Below are 13805 nucleotides of genomic sequence, written 5' to 3'. Positions count from 1 at the left end.
CTGGCCTTCAAGGCGGTGTTGAGAAACAGGCGATGACAGAGTAAACAGTTTGTTCCTGTGAACAGCTCGATGCCAATCAGCGATTAATGAGGCGATGCTGGAACCACCGGCTGAGAGAAGTTAAACTGAGCTGAATTAAGGAGCAATATCATCCCTCATCCAGGTGCTCGCCGAACGAATAACTGCTTTAATTACTGTTATTCAATCATTCGCTTTTTTCCTCCGCGCCGAAACACTGCTCTGGCATTATCAGCTTTTCTTGTCAATGTACAAACGCCTATCATGGGAGGTGAAGCGTGAATGTTTTGCTCACAGCGCTCAACCATATGTGACCTAAAAAAAGAAGAAAAAACTGTTCCATGGCTAAAAGTGTGCATTGTGAAGAGAAAGGAAAGACATGCTGCAAGGTGCATGGTGTAAAGTGATCCCTCCATTTGAGTAAGTCCTTATCTTGGTTTGCGTTCCACGGTCTAGAGGCTTGTGGGTAGCCTTTGATGGGACACATCTGTGTGCGACGGGGGCTCGGTGGGGTGGAGGGAGAGTAGAGTGGGTGTCTCTGCACCTGCTCTGGTAATCTGCTCAACAATAGTTATTATTTCTGTTGGAGGTATTTGTGCAGTGTTAACTCTGTCGCCTCTAACAGGTTGGGTTATCCCTAATAGAGAAGGTGGCTGGAAAGTCTCTCACACAGCATGACTTATGTTGCTGAGGAAGCAAGGAACATCAACATGAATCAACTATGATCAACAGTTAAACCTCCTGACGTTTCTCTTTACCCCATCAGCCTACATGACATGTCCCATAGAAGACCAATAATAGTGTGTACTTAAGACATGCAATGCAAATTGATAAACCTGTGCAGTTAAAGTTAAATACGATATAACTAATTTACTATTTCTTTACTATTAATAGGTATGATGTGTTAGCTGTTGTACAAAGATTGTCATTCCTTTAGATATAGAATCATTCATAATTCTCTCTTCATGCTCAACAACCACCAACGGATCATTAACAACAACTAAAAGTTGTATGTCAAATTTATGTTGACAGATCCCAAAGCTCTTTGTGAGTTCTCGTGACAGCTTGCACACCTCATTCATTATTTTTTACTGGGCATTGATTCTTTATTCATTCCTTCAACTTTAGATTGATTGAATTTAGTTGTTTATCTAGAGATCTTCTGACAGCTTGATTTAAAAATAAATACATCCAGGACTGTTTCAAGTCTCAATTAGCACATCTCTTCCTCGGTAAACCAGCTTAAATGTGCCAGTTTATTTGTTGTAAATTTATTTGATCACGCATCTGATTCAGTGAGGTTGACCGCTTGGGTCTCTTTTTCTAAACGAGGTTAGAGATCTTTAATGTATTCACAAGGACAGGTGCAGAGAAAGTAAAGGAACAATAGCAGGGAGCGATTGGAGTCGATTAACATAAAACAAACGAGGTGATTTCCCTGCTAGTCAGTGGAAGGATCTATCTCTCTAGAGCTGCTCGCTGACAAGTGCAGGTCCGTGGGGACGGTAAATAGAGCTGTTACTACACCAGAGGGATACAGGCTGCTTCATTTCATGTTATTTAACATGCTTTTTTAACATGAGTTGCTGCAATGTACTCTGGATTCATTTTGGTTTGATTTATAGAACATATTGCCATAAAATGGAATGAAAATGAAATAAATGGAGTATCAATAAGGAGACCGCAAAGTCTTATTCATTGTCAGCGTACGATATATTTGCTCTGTGAATGTTTTCTTCTTGATAGTATGAATATCATATTGATATTAATTTGATAATATTTTGTTCCATTAGCAATGAGGTATCAAATTTTCATTTTTTCAGACTGAGAGTGAAACTGGACTATTTTGTAGCTCTGGTCCTACTGACAGGCGAGACAGTCTCTGTGGTACAGTATGGTCTCTGTAGACTATGCCATCACTGAGGTCTCAAGGCACCACTTGGCATCCTGCCCAAAAACACAACCTCTCTGTACCCCCTGGAAACGCCCCTCAGTCAGGGTTCTCTCACCGGGGCAACACACACCAGCTCAGTGCAGACACAGCACTCTTGACTCCTGTTCTGCCCAGAGGACAGCTTTCTCCCCCCTCACCCCCCAAACAAATGGTATTCTGTTGCTGATGTCTTAACAATGTACTTACACTTAGAAACACACACCTACTGCACACGGTCTTGTATGATCCTCAGACAATGCCATCCCCTGTTGCCTTGCTTTGCCTCTGTCTGCAACATTCTTAAGACTCAATGCATTGTTGTATGTTTTGTTTCCTGCAATTTCGAAAATGTCTGTTTGTTCCAGTTTCCATTGAACATTATGAAACTATGCATTCTTTGCTAGTGTTTAAAAAAAAGAAGAAATCACAGAAAAGCCGCTTTGTTTCATGAGATTTAAATGATTTGCACATTTAACAACCATAGTCCTTGAATTCAATCCAAACCAAGAAATGAGTTCGAAATTCTGTCAGCATATCGTAATATAATGTATTTATTGTTTACTGTAGGCCTATATTTAGATTGATTGTACTAACAGTACAGTTGCAAGGGCTTGCTTCTCTTGTGCACTATACTCACATTACACAGTTCTGTATGGGGTGACTCCTAGGAGGACAAGAAAAACTTAGAGAGTATGTTACACCAGAGTTGCCTGACGACTCAAACTGAATTCTTCCGCTGCTCTATCGTTCCCTACATACTGCACTCTGCGAAAGCCGGTCTACATTGTAGTGAGAAGAGTGACATTAACTGCGTCATCTTGGACTTTGTATTCATCCCAGTGCTCACATGATGTTAATGATGGTCAATGAAGAGAATGGCGCTGGAGGGGATGGCTGCCGTTTTACGGGCTGTTAACCAACCGTGCTATTTTGTTTGTTTTTTCGCATACTTTTTCGCATAACTTATTTTGTACATAATGTTGCTGCTACCGTCTCTTATGACCTAAAAGAGCTTTTGGACATCAGAACAGCGATTACTCACCTTGAACTGGACGAATAATTTTTCTTGAATGAGTCGGACGAGAGGGATTTACTCCAGACACCTGAACAGGCCCTCATCCCCGTCATTCGCAGGAGAATGAGACGGAGGTTTTGCGGAAGGAGATTGGGGTGCCTTGTGAGGATCAGGCAACGAGTAGCTAATCTGCCTTTGCCATCGGTACTATTGGCCAACGTACAATCGCTGGATAATAAAGTGGACGATCTAAAAGCACGTACATCCTACCAACGGAACATTAAAAACAGTAATATCTTATGTTTCACCGAGTCGTGGCTGAACGACGACATGAATAACATACTGCTGGCGGGTTATACACGGTATCGGCAGGATAGAACAGCAGCCTCTGGTAAGACAAGGGGTGGCGGTCTATGTATATTTGTAAACAACAGCTGGTGCACGATATCTAAGGAAGTCTCAAGATTTTGCTCGCCTGTGGTAGAGTACCTCATGATAAGCTGTAGACCACACTATTTACCTAGAGAGTTTTCATCTATATTCTTTGTAGCTGTCTATTTACCACCACAAACCGATGATGGCACTAAGACTGCACTCAACGAGCTCTATACGGCCATAAGCAAACAGGAAAACGCTCATCCAGAGGCGGCATTCCTAGTGGCCGGGGACTTTAATGCATGGAAACTTAAATCTGTTTTACCTAATTTCTACCAGAATGTTAAATGTGCAACCAGAGGGTAAAAAACTCTAGACCACCTTTACTCCACACACAGAGATGCGTACAAAGCTCTCACTCGCCGTCCATTTGGCAAATTTGACAATAATTATATACATCTGATTCCTGCTTGCAAGCAAAAATTCAAGCAGGAAGCACCAGTGACTCGGTCAAGAAAAAAGTGGTCAGATGAAGCAGATGCTAAACTACAGGACTGTTTTGCTAGCACAGACTAGAATATGTTCCGGAATTCTCCCGATGGCATTGAGGAGTACACCACATCAGTCACTGGCTTCATCAATAAGTGTGTCGATGACATCTTCCCCACAGTGACTGTGCATACATACCCCAACCAGAAGCAATGGATTACAGGCAACATCCGCACTGAGCTAAAGGGTAGAGCTGCAGCTTTCAAGGAGCGGGACTTTAACCCGGAAGCTTATAAGAAATTCCGCTATGCCCTCTGACGAACCATGTGAGTAAGACCTTTAAACAGGTCAACATTCACAAGGCCGCAGGGCCAGATGGATTACCAGGACGTGTACTCTGAGCATGCGCTGACCAGCTGTCAAGTGTCTTCACTGACATGTTCAACCTCTCCCTGTCTGAGTCTGTAATACCAACATGTTTCAAGCAGACCACCATTGTCCCTGTGCCTAAGAACACTAGGGTAATCTGTCTAAATTACTACTGACCCATAGCACTCACATCTGTAGCCAGGAAGTGCTTTGAAAGGCTGGTCATGGCTCACATCAACACCATTATCCCAGAAACCCTAGATCCACTCCAATTTGTATACCGACAACGACGAGACAGCCTATATGGAGGAGGTCAGAGACCTGACCGTGTGGTGCGAGGACAACAACCTCTCCCTCAACGTGATCCAGACAAAGGAGATGATTGTGGACTACAGGAAAAGGAGGACCGAGCATTACCCATTCTCATCGATGGGATTGTAGTGGAGCAGGTTGAGAGCTTCAAGTTCCTTGGCGTCCACATCACCAACAAACTAACATGGTCCAAGCACACCAAGACAGTCGTGAAGAGGGCACGACATAACCGATTCCCCCCCAGGAGACTGAAAATATTTGGCATAGGTCCTCAGATCCTCAAAAAGTTCTACCGCTGCACAAATGAGAGCATCCTGATGGGTTGCATCACCGCCTGGTATGGCAACTGCTCGGCCTCCGACTGCAAGGTACTACAGAGGGTTGTGCGTACGGCACAGTACATCACTAGGGCCAAGCTTCCTGCCATCCAGGATCTCTATACCAGGCAGTGTCAGAGGAAGGCCCCAAAAATTGTCAAAGACCCCAGCCACCCTAGTCATAGGCTGTTCTCTCTGCTGCCGCATTGCCAAGTCTAGGTCCAAGAGGCTTCTAAACAGCTTCTACCCCCAAGCCATAAGACTCCTGAACATCTAATCAAATGGCTACCCAGACTATTTGCATTGCCCCCCCCCCCCCCCCACCCCACTTATGCTGCTGCTACTCTCTGTTATTATCTATGCATAGTCACTTTAATAACTCTACCTACATGTACATATTACCTCGACTAACCGGTTCCACCGCACATTGACTCTGTACAGGTACCCCTTGTATATAGCCTCGCTATTGTTATTTTACTGCTGCTCTTTAATTATTTGTTACTATTATATCTTATTTGATTTATTTTTATTCGTAAAACTGCATTGGTTAAGGGCTTGTAAGTAAGCATTTCACTGTAAGGTCTACTACCTGTTGTATTTGGGGCATGTGACAAATACTATTTGATTTGATTTTCTGCACAAGCACACCAGCAGTTGACCATCGGGGTCTTCAAGTTATAGTTCCAGGCCAACTACTACTTAGTAGTTGAAGTCCAGAGATATTTGGTAGCAATGTTACACAATGTTACACAAGATGATAACTGTACTTGAGATGCTATGTGACACATTCTTGTTTCTGTACTAGACCATTCAATTGGTCTAGTACAGAACTAGACCATAGACCATTCAATTTCCCCCAAAGGATCTCCTGTTTTGATATCTGCCCTGGCTCATAATATCTGTCAGGGTTCCACACAGTCTAATTAGCAGTGTCATCGCAGACAGTGACACGAATGTTACATTAAAGCCCATTGTTACTGTAGCCCCTGATATTTACTTCTGTCATGTTCCCAGTCATTTACAACAGTGTAGTATCTGAATAATTAAGCGCAAGGATAACTGCTAAATGCATGCTTAACAAGCCGGGAACGTGCATCTATCTCACAGCATCTGGAACCCACATTGTCAGCTACTGTTTTAATATCAGCATTCAATAGAGTAATGGGATGATAGGAGGCAGTGGATGAGTCGGGGGCATGGTGTGCTGAAAGCCCAGCAGCCTCCCATACTCTGCCTCCTCTGACAATCCTGCGGAGAGTACAGTGCCATTACCATCCAGACGAACAGCGTGGTGAGAGGGGCTCCTCATTTAGCCTGATGATCACTTAGGCTCCAAAGCTTTGATGGAATGGAGGAACCCAAGGAGTATGTGGGATGTTTGAGGAGTCAGTCAAACATGGCCAATAACAGCACTAAATCAACCATGATGCCTCATACTTACACTCTATTCTCCAGTTGTGGACTCCAGTCACATGACTTGGACTCAAGTCTGACTCAAGTCACAAATTTGATGGCTTGAGACTCCACATGATAGAAAATAAAATAACTTGATACTGGACTTGGACTTGGAGCCTCAAGACTCAGGACTCGACTTTGACTTGAGACTGATGACTAGAAGTGATCTGGCCAGGTTTTGTATAATTTTGTCACTCATTTTGTGGCACAGTCTCCATAGATTACTCCATGCAGCCAGAGACAGTAGCCGCAGTATCGCCATTGCAAAAAAACCTGCAATAGATTGGCTAGTGAAACACACACTCTGCCCTCTGATTGAACCAGCAAACTGTCAATCAACATAGGTCGGGTGAGCCTGCGAACAGATTTCTGATTTTATGTACAGTCTATACGATGATCGGGTGCAGCGCAAACTTCAAATTGTTGCGAGAGAAGATTGCCATAATAAATAAATATGCAGCTCCAAAAATGGTTTGATGATCTAGAGTATTAACTGTTTACTTTGTAAGTTTACCAGCAATCAAGCAACACTTACTAGCATATGCCTACTGGTATTTTGTTATGTCAAAATTGCTTTAAATTTATAATTTACTCATTTTGATTTTTGATTTTGTAGTTAAAATTATTATTGTGGCGAAGATGCAGTGGAGAGGGCTTTGTTCTCTTGTTTAAGTGTTTGTTGCTTTCACACATTTAAATGCATGTGGTAAATCCATATTCAATCTAATCCTACAATAATTGCTAGCATTTCATTGATCAGGGTCAGGACAGGCAGAAAGGTCATAACTGGGAAGACTAGGGAAAACAAAAACTATTGCACAGGAAACACAGGAACACGCTGGTAGGACTTGATGGGACAAGACGAACTGGCAACAGACAAACATAAAACACAGGTATGAATACACAGGAGGTAATGGAGACAAATGGGAGACACCTGGAGGGGGGTGGAGACAAGCACAAGACAGGTGAAACAGATCAGTGTGTGACAGTTGCATAAATATATATATATATTTACTGCACTTGAGACTCGACTTGACTTGCTCATAGAATGCACAACTTGGACTTGAGACTCGACCCGTTCTACTTGGGACTCAACTTGAGACTCAGACCTTGTGACTTGCTTGTGACTCAAATAAATAGTGACTTGGGAATATACAGTGGTTCCTCCTTTGAAAGTTGCGAGTTTACACAGCAGGATTTAGAGGTACCCAGCGTCTCAGCTTCATTGCTCCAGACCACCACAAGGGGGAGGTAGAGCACTCATTATGCATTTGGGTCCCAAGGTTTTTATATGACCAATCATATCGAGTGGTTCCAATGACGAATTTGACGTGAGCCACCCGTCCCTGGTGACTTTCTTCACCAAAGATGGCTGACAAAACATTACAGGGGAAGTAAATGTAAGTAGTTATAACGTCATAACGAGTCAAGCAAAACATTTACAATTGAGAGGAATATGTTAGTTAATGTAGAGACAGACGATTGTGGATATTTTTTGTCATAAAGTTAAGTTACGAAAATCGCTATTTAGCAAGTTTTTTCCCAGTCATATCCAATACCAGGTCTATCAAACTCCATTATTGGAATGATGCTGTGTCTGCATGTATTTATTACAATTATACACTTCAACAGTGTTTACCACTCCTGCTCCTGGGACATCAATGATTACACATTGCAATAGACTAGACACATGATTTAAGTAAAGGCTGATTTGTAATTCATATATATATATATATATATATATATATATATATATATATATATCTACATAGGTGTACAGAGGCCCATTAAACCAAAGGGTTTTCTAATGATCAATTAGCCTTTTAAATTATAATCTTGGATTAGCTAACCCAACGTGTTATTGGAAAACAGGAGTGATGGTTGCTGATAATGGGTCTTTGTACGCCTATGTAGATTTTCCATAAAAAAATCTGCCGTTTCCAGCTACAATAGTCATTTACAACATTAACAATGTCTACACTGTATTTCTGATCAATTTGATGTTATTTTAATTGACTTTTTTTTGGTACTTTTCTTTCAGAAGGACATTTCTAAGTGACCCCAAACTTTTGAACGGTAGTGTATATATAAACTCAGCAAAAAAAGAAACGTCATTTCACTGTCAACTCCGTTTACAGTGCCTTGCGAAAGTATTCGGCCCCCTTGAACTTTGCGACCTTTTGCCACATTTCAGGCTTCAAACATAAAGATATAAAACTGTATTTTTTTGTGAAGAATCAACAACAAGTGGGACACAATCATGAAGTGGAACGACATTTATTGGATATTTCAAACTTTTTTAACAAATCAAAAACTGAAAAATTGGGCGTGCCTTAGTCCGCCTTATTGTCCGCCTCCAAACTGACCTTTATTTCCGTTGTTTTGTATTTATTTAGTATGGTCAGGGCGTGAGTTGGGTGGGCAGTCTATGGTTGTTTTTCTATGTTTTGGGGCATTTCTATGTCTTCGGCCTAGTATGGTTCTCAATCAGAGGCAGGTGTCATTAGTTGTCTCTGATTGAGAATCATACTTAGGTAGCCTGGGTTGCACTGTTTGTTTGTGGGTGATTGTCTATGTTGATGGCTTGTTTCAGCACAGTCCATATGATTAGCTTCACGGTTGTTATTTTGTTTACTGGTTTTGTATAGTGTTCAGTGTTCACTACTTTCTTTATTAAAGATTGACCATGGACACTTACCACGCCGCGTATTGGTCCTCAGATCCATCTCGCCTCTCCTCTTCAGATGAAGAGGAGGACGGCCGTGACAGTATGTCTTATTTATTTAAAGAGCATATTGAAGTTAGAAGCAAAAGCCTATAACTAATTTAGCACCGTTTCGCGCTGCTCTGAGGCAAGCATGGGGACTGGTCTTGATAAATCAATGAGATTTTTATTTTCACTGAATCTCTGTTTGGGTATTGGTTAGACAAGAATTATAAAACGATGGTGCAGAAATGTTATGCTCTTAGTGTAACCTTTATTTGACTAGGCAAGTCAGTTAAGAACAAATTCTTATTTACATGGACAGCCGACTCCTTCCTCGGGTCCTGCGGGGATTCTTTTGCTAAATGGCCCCGTACTGTACTGCCGACCGTCACGTTGTACAGCGCCATATTTTCCATTCCACCCTAATGGAAACCCTGAGGGTTTCGTTTTTCGTTGTTCCCTGAATAGAAACACCATAATATTAATCAAATTAATTAAGCCAAATTTCTTAAAATCAATCCCATATACTATGTTATTACAAAAAAGGTTTTAAATTCTCTGGTATTGCCAATACCATTGCAGTAACAGAAAAAATGGCTGGCATTTAAATGACGTGCCACAGAATGCTGCGGCAGCACGCAAGTTATGACGCAACTTTTAAAGGAGGAACCACTGTAGCACCAACAAATTTGTGGAGATATGATGATGGTAATTTTAATAGCTCTTTATTTTGTGTGGCATAGGCTATGGAATGGTTTTTCAATACCGTCAATACCATTGAAACTATTTCTTTAAAGTTTTTCAAGATCTTTTTTTGCAAAAACAATGCATGGCCATATTTATTTCTAATATTTATCATCAAAGGAATGTAGCCAGCTACATTTACTAATGTTTTGCTTAATGTTAATCTTGCATTTTACTGGAGAAAAGTAGACTTGCTATACCAAGAAAATTACCTTAGAAAAGTAGCGCTGTCAGTCAGAGCGCTGTTTGCTGATAGAATGCTGTGAGTGGAGAAGTGCAACTGAAGCACGTTTGTTTGATGCCAAGCAGAAATTCCAACATTTTAGATCTGAATTTACAAAACACATCAATATTTTTTATGCGTTTTATCTTTTTTTCCTGCATCAAAAAAACAAATAATTCTGCCTTAGGCCTGATGTACACCAGATGCATATTTGCTTTGTTTTACCAAAAGCTAGCTAGTTAGCGTCTGTGTGTACTTCCGTTTGTACCACTGCATGGTAAAGCAATGCACAAGTTGAAAATATTGAATGCATGCGGTACACAGAACGCACCACAGCCTAGTGCGGCACCCCCAATGTAGCTGTTGCGGACTGCTCCATTGACAATTAATGACTTCCGCTGGAATGCAAAGAGTTTGATGCATCTGGTGCAGATGAGGCGTTACTAAGGTGACGGGGCATCATATTGTGTTAGCTTTCTGCTGTGTTTGAGAAGTCAAAGCCCTTTGGATGAGTTATCTGTACAGCTGCCACTGCAACTTGAGTACCTAGCGTTTTTTCTCCTCAGTTCTCAGCCCGTCTCCTCCTCCCCTTCTTCTCTGTGCAGAGCAGACAGGCCAATTGCTTTAGCGACTCCACACAGACACAGTACTGTTTTTCATTCAGACAAGCATGCGTCAAAACTTTGTTCATTTGCACAATGTCTCATTCACATTTGCTTGTAAATGTCTAAACTCACCAAAAATGACATTTGGTAGCTCCTACCTATATGTTTAACTTTATGAGCTGGACTTCCTGTCTTTTCGTTTGCACTCATTAGCATATTTAGCTAGCAGCCTCCATGGAAATTTGCTATTACTTGTGCTAATTTTGTTAGCATTCTGGTCATATACACCCAATGGCCTTTTTTGCATTTTTTTGGTGCCCCATGGTGTACTAAGTCAGTATAATCTTAAATCCCGGGACGAGAGAAGGACGATATGAAAATCTGGATACCGCCCAACCCTAGTGTGGCAAGTTTATACAGTAGGTATATTGTCGTTTTGGATTGAATTCTAATTCATATAATTGTAGTGATGATAATTACATTGTGTTTACAGTTTCTTTAGAGATCCCATCACTGAAACACTAACACCTATGATAACTCTGTGTCAAAGGTGTCATCCATAAGTATTGTTTGTCAGAGCAGTACCGTTTCATGGCTGCTGTTGAGAAAAAAGCTGCTCAATTTCTTGCCATGAAACACTCTCCAGCACCTCGACAATATGCTTTTGAGCTCAGTAATAGCTTTAAGGGGTCACTCCATGTTGTTGCAACCAAGCATGTAACCACATTTTATAATTAATGAAACTTGGTAAATTGTGTTACCTACAGTATAGAGGAAGAATTCTCCCTGGCTCACCAGTGTTCATTCTCTGTCATAGGCCATTTGCCATAGTTGGAGAGGTCAAATGTCTCTCCTTGATGCTGGGATAACAATTCACACGCGTTGTTGTGGAGGTCAAGAAATGTTTGGAATTAAATGAAGGGGGAGTCAGTCAGTCTTGCATAATTTACAACTTGCCAACTATAGACTGAGTGTCATTAAAGTCCAAGATGCTGTGGTGTGTACGCATGAAAGACCCTAACTCGAAACCACTTCCAGTAATCAAAGGTCTCGCACGAATCTATGACTAAGAAGATAGTGTAGTGATGTGTCGTAATGCCAAATGTTGAAAAATGTGATCATGTTGGATTGAAAAGGACATTCCCTTACATAAATGGTGACCCGTCTGAGAGTACCGTACAACGGTAAAAGGACATTGGTCACAGAAAGAAACCTAACCTTACTATGCTATAGATTGTCGATTTTATATGAGCTGCTTAGCGTGTTAGTGATCTGAGAAAATGAAGGGGAAAAATAAAAGTTTGCGTTTTTATATCCATGTAAAATGAACAGTTAATAATGAGTTCCAAATGTTAACTATGGAAAACCCAGGGGAAACGCTCTTCACTAAATGAAAACATTCATACATTGAGAAAATTGTTCTGTAATAGACAGCCCATGATTTACAAACTCATTTTTAAAAACATAGGCCCATATGTTAATGTTTTGTAATGCACGAAGTTTAAAGGGGGAGGTTTGTTTGAAGACGAAAATACATAATAATGTGAGAATGAAGGATCCGGTTTGCTGCAGCAAATTGGGTAAGAACCACTTTGGAACAAGCAGCATATGTGAATACGCTGCTCTGTGGCTCTAACAAAAAAATGTAATAAAAACTTGGTGTGCTGAAATGAATTTGTACCTCATGTTTAATTAGAATTCAGCCTGTGACTGTCCACAAATTCAAAACCCAGAGAATACCAATTTGAATCTTTGACTCATTCCTCATTTTCTACAACCACAGTAAAGGGTTAATGGATATGTACTAGATTGCAGTACATACATTTTTGTTTTCTGCTATTGAGCTGATTGACTGTGTCTGCGTCCTTGCATTGTAAGGGTAAATGCGAGTGCATAATGGTTCAAATAGTGCATTGAGAGACATACTGTAGCTTAGGGGAATACCTTATCAATTTGTCTTAACAGCACAAGTTTTGACATTGTTCTTAACATTTTTTCAGCTTATTGTTTATTGCATGAAAAATTGTCTTTCATGCACTTCAGTTAAATCTACCATGTTGCATTCAGGCTGATATAGGCTAAAAAGAGTTTGATAGTAATGGTCAGTCGTTTCATTTAAGATAATTTTAGACACAGTCATTATGTTAACTGCAGTCTCACAAAGTTAAATGTCCCATAATTGGATATGTATGCTATAGTAGATGTCACAAAGAGATAGGATACAACTTGTGTTAGCAATGTTAGTAAGGTATAGGACTGTAGATTGGTTATTTCTGTCATCTACACACACACCTTCCTGTGAGTTGCCACTCAGCGTGTATTCTGTCCTAGGAACAGAGGAAACATAGGCTACCTGAGGATGCAACAGAGTGTGGTAGTGATTAGTTTAAAGGAACTGTCCAGTGAAAATCTCACCTCTAAAACTTAATTATCTGTTAACTCATACCAAAATAATGTTGGCAACTTGTCCTATACTCGTATTTGTGGAAACATTGGACAGTTATTTTAAGGTGGTAAAGCTAACGCTGTACTTAAAACCTAAGGACATTCTGAATGTTTTTTGAGAAAGACATGTTATATAGGTTAATAACTTTATTAACGTGTTATTAATGTTTCACAATGTAAAATAAAAACCAATTTCCACATTTTAGAGAAAGTAATCATTGAAATAAATGTTTAAAATTAGGCTGTGTTGATGGAAAAACATTTAGCTGTAGCCATGGCCTGTGAAATTTGCCTTCCTATCCCATAATTATCCAGTTTTTCACAACATGGCGGCTGTGTGTAGGGAGAAAGTGAACAAAAAAACATCTATTAGGCTAGTAATTGCAGCATGATTAGCAGACGTGGTGTATTTGGCATGGTTCGAGGTTTTTCCTGAGTTTGGAAGAAATACACCTACTGGTGTCTACTGATACAATAGAGCTGCTTCAGTGGTCATACATCCTGCATGTCTTCCTCTCTCTCCCTTGCTTTCTCTCTCTCCACCCACCCCCCCTGGGTCTCTCCCCCTATCAATCCTTCCCCCTCCTCTGCATGTCTGGACTGGGACCAGCTGGCTTCATTAGGGGCCTCCTCCATTCCAGATCGTCTGTTTTGTCTGTTGCACATTTTTTGTCTGTTTTATCTTAAGCGCTGTCCATCCCGGACTTCATTCATATTTTCTTGGCGTTTCTGCATCCACACACTGGCTTCTAATGAAACAATTCATGTGTCCATTGTACAGTTTGTTTTTTAAATGAA

The sequence above is a fragment of the Oncorhynchus mykiss genome, chromosome 3 (assembly GCF_013265735.2).
Source record: "Oncorhynchus mykiss isolate Arlee chromosome 3, USDA_OmykA_1.1, whole genome shotgun sequence".
NCBI lineage: Eukaryota > Metazoa > Chordata > Actinopteri > Salmoniformes > Salmonidae > Oncorhynchus > Oncorhynchus mykiss.
Note: the sequence above shows the minus strand (reverse complement) of the source record.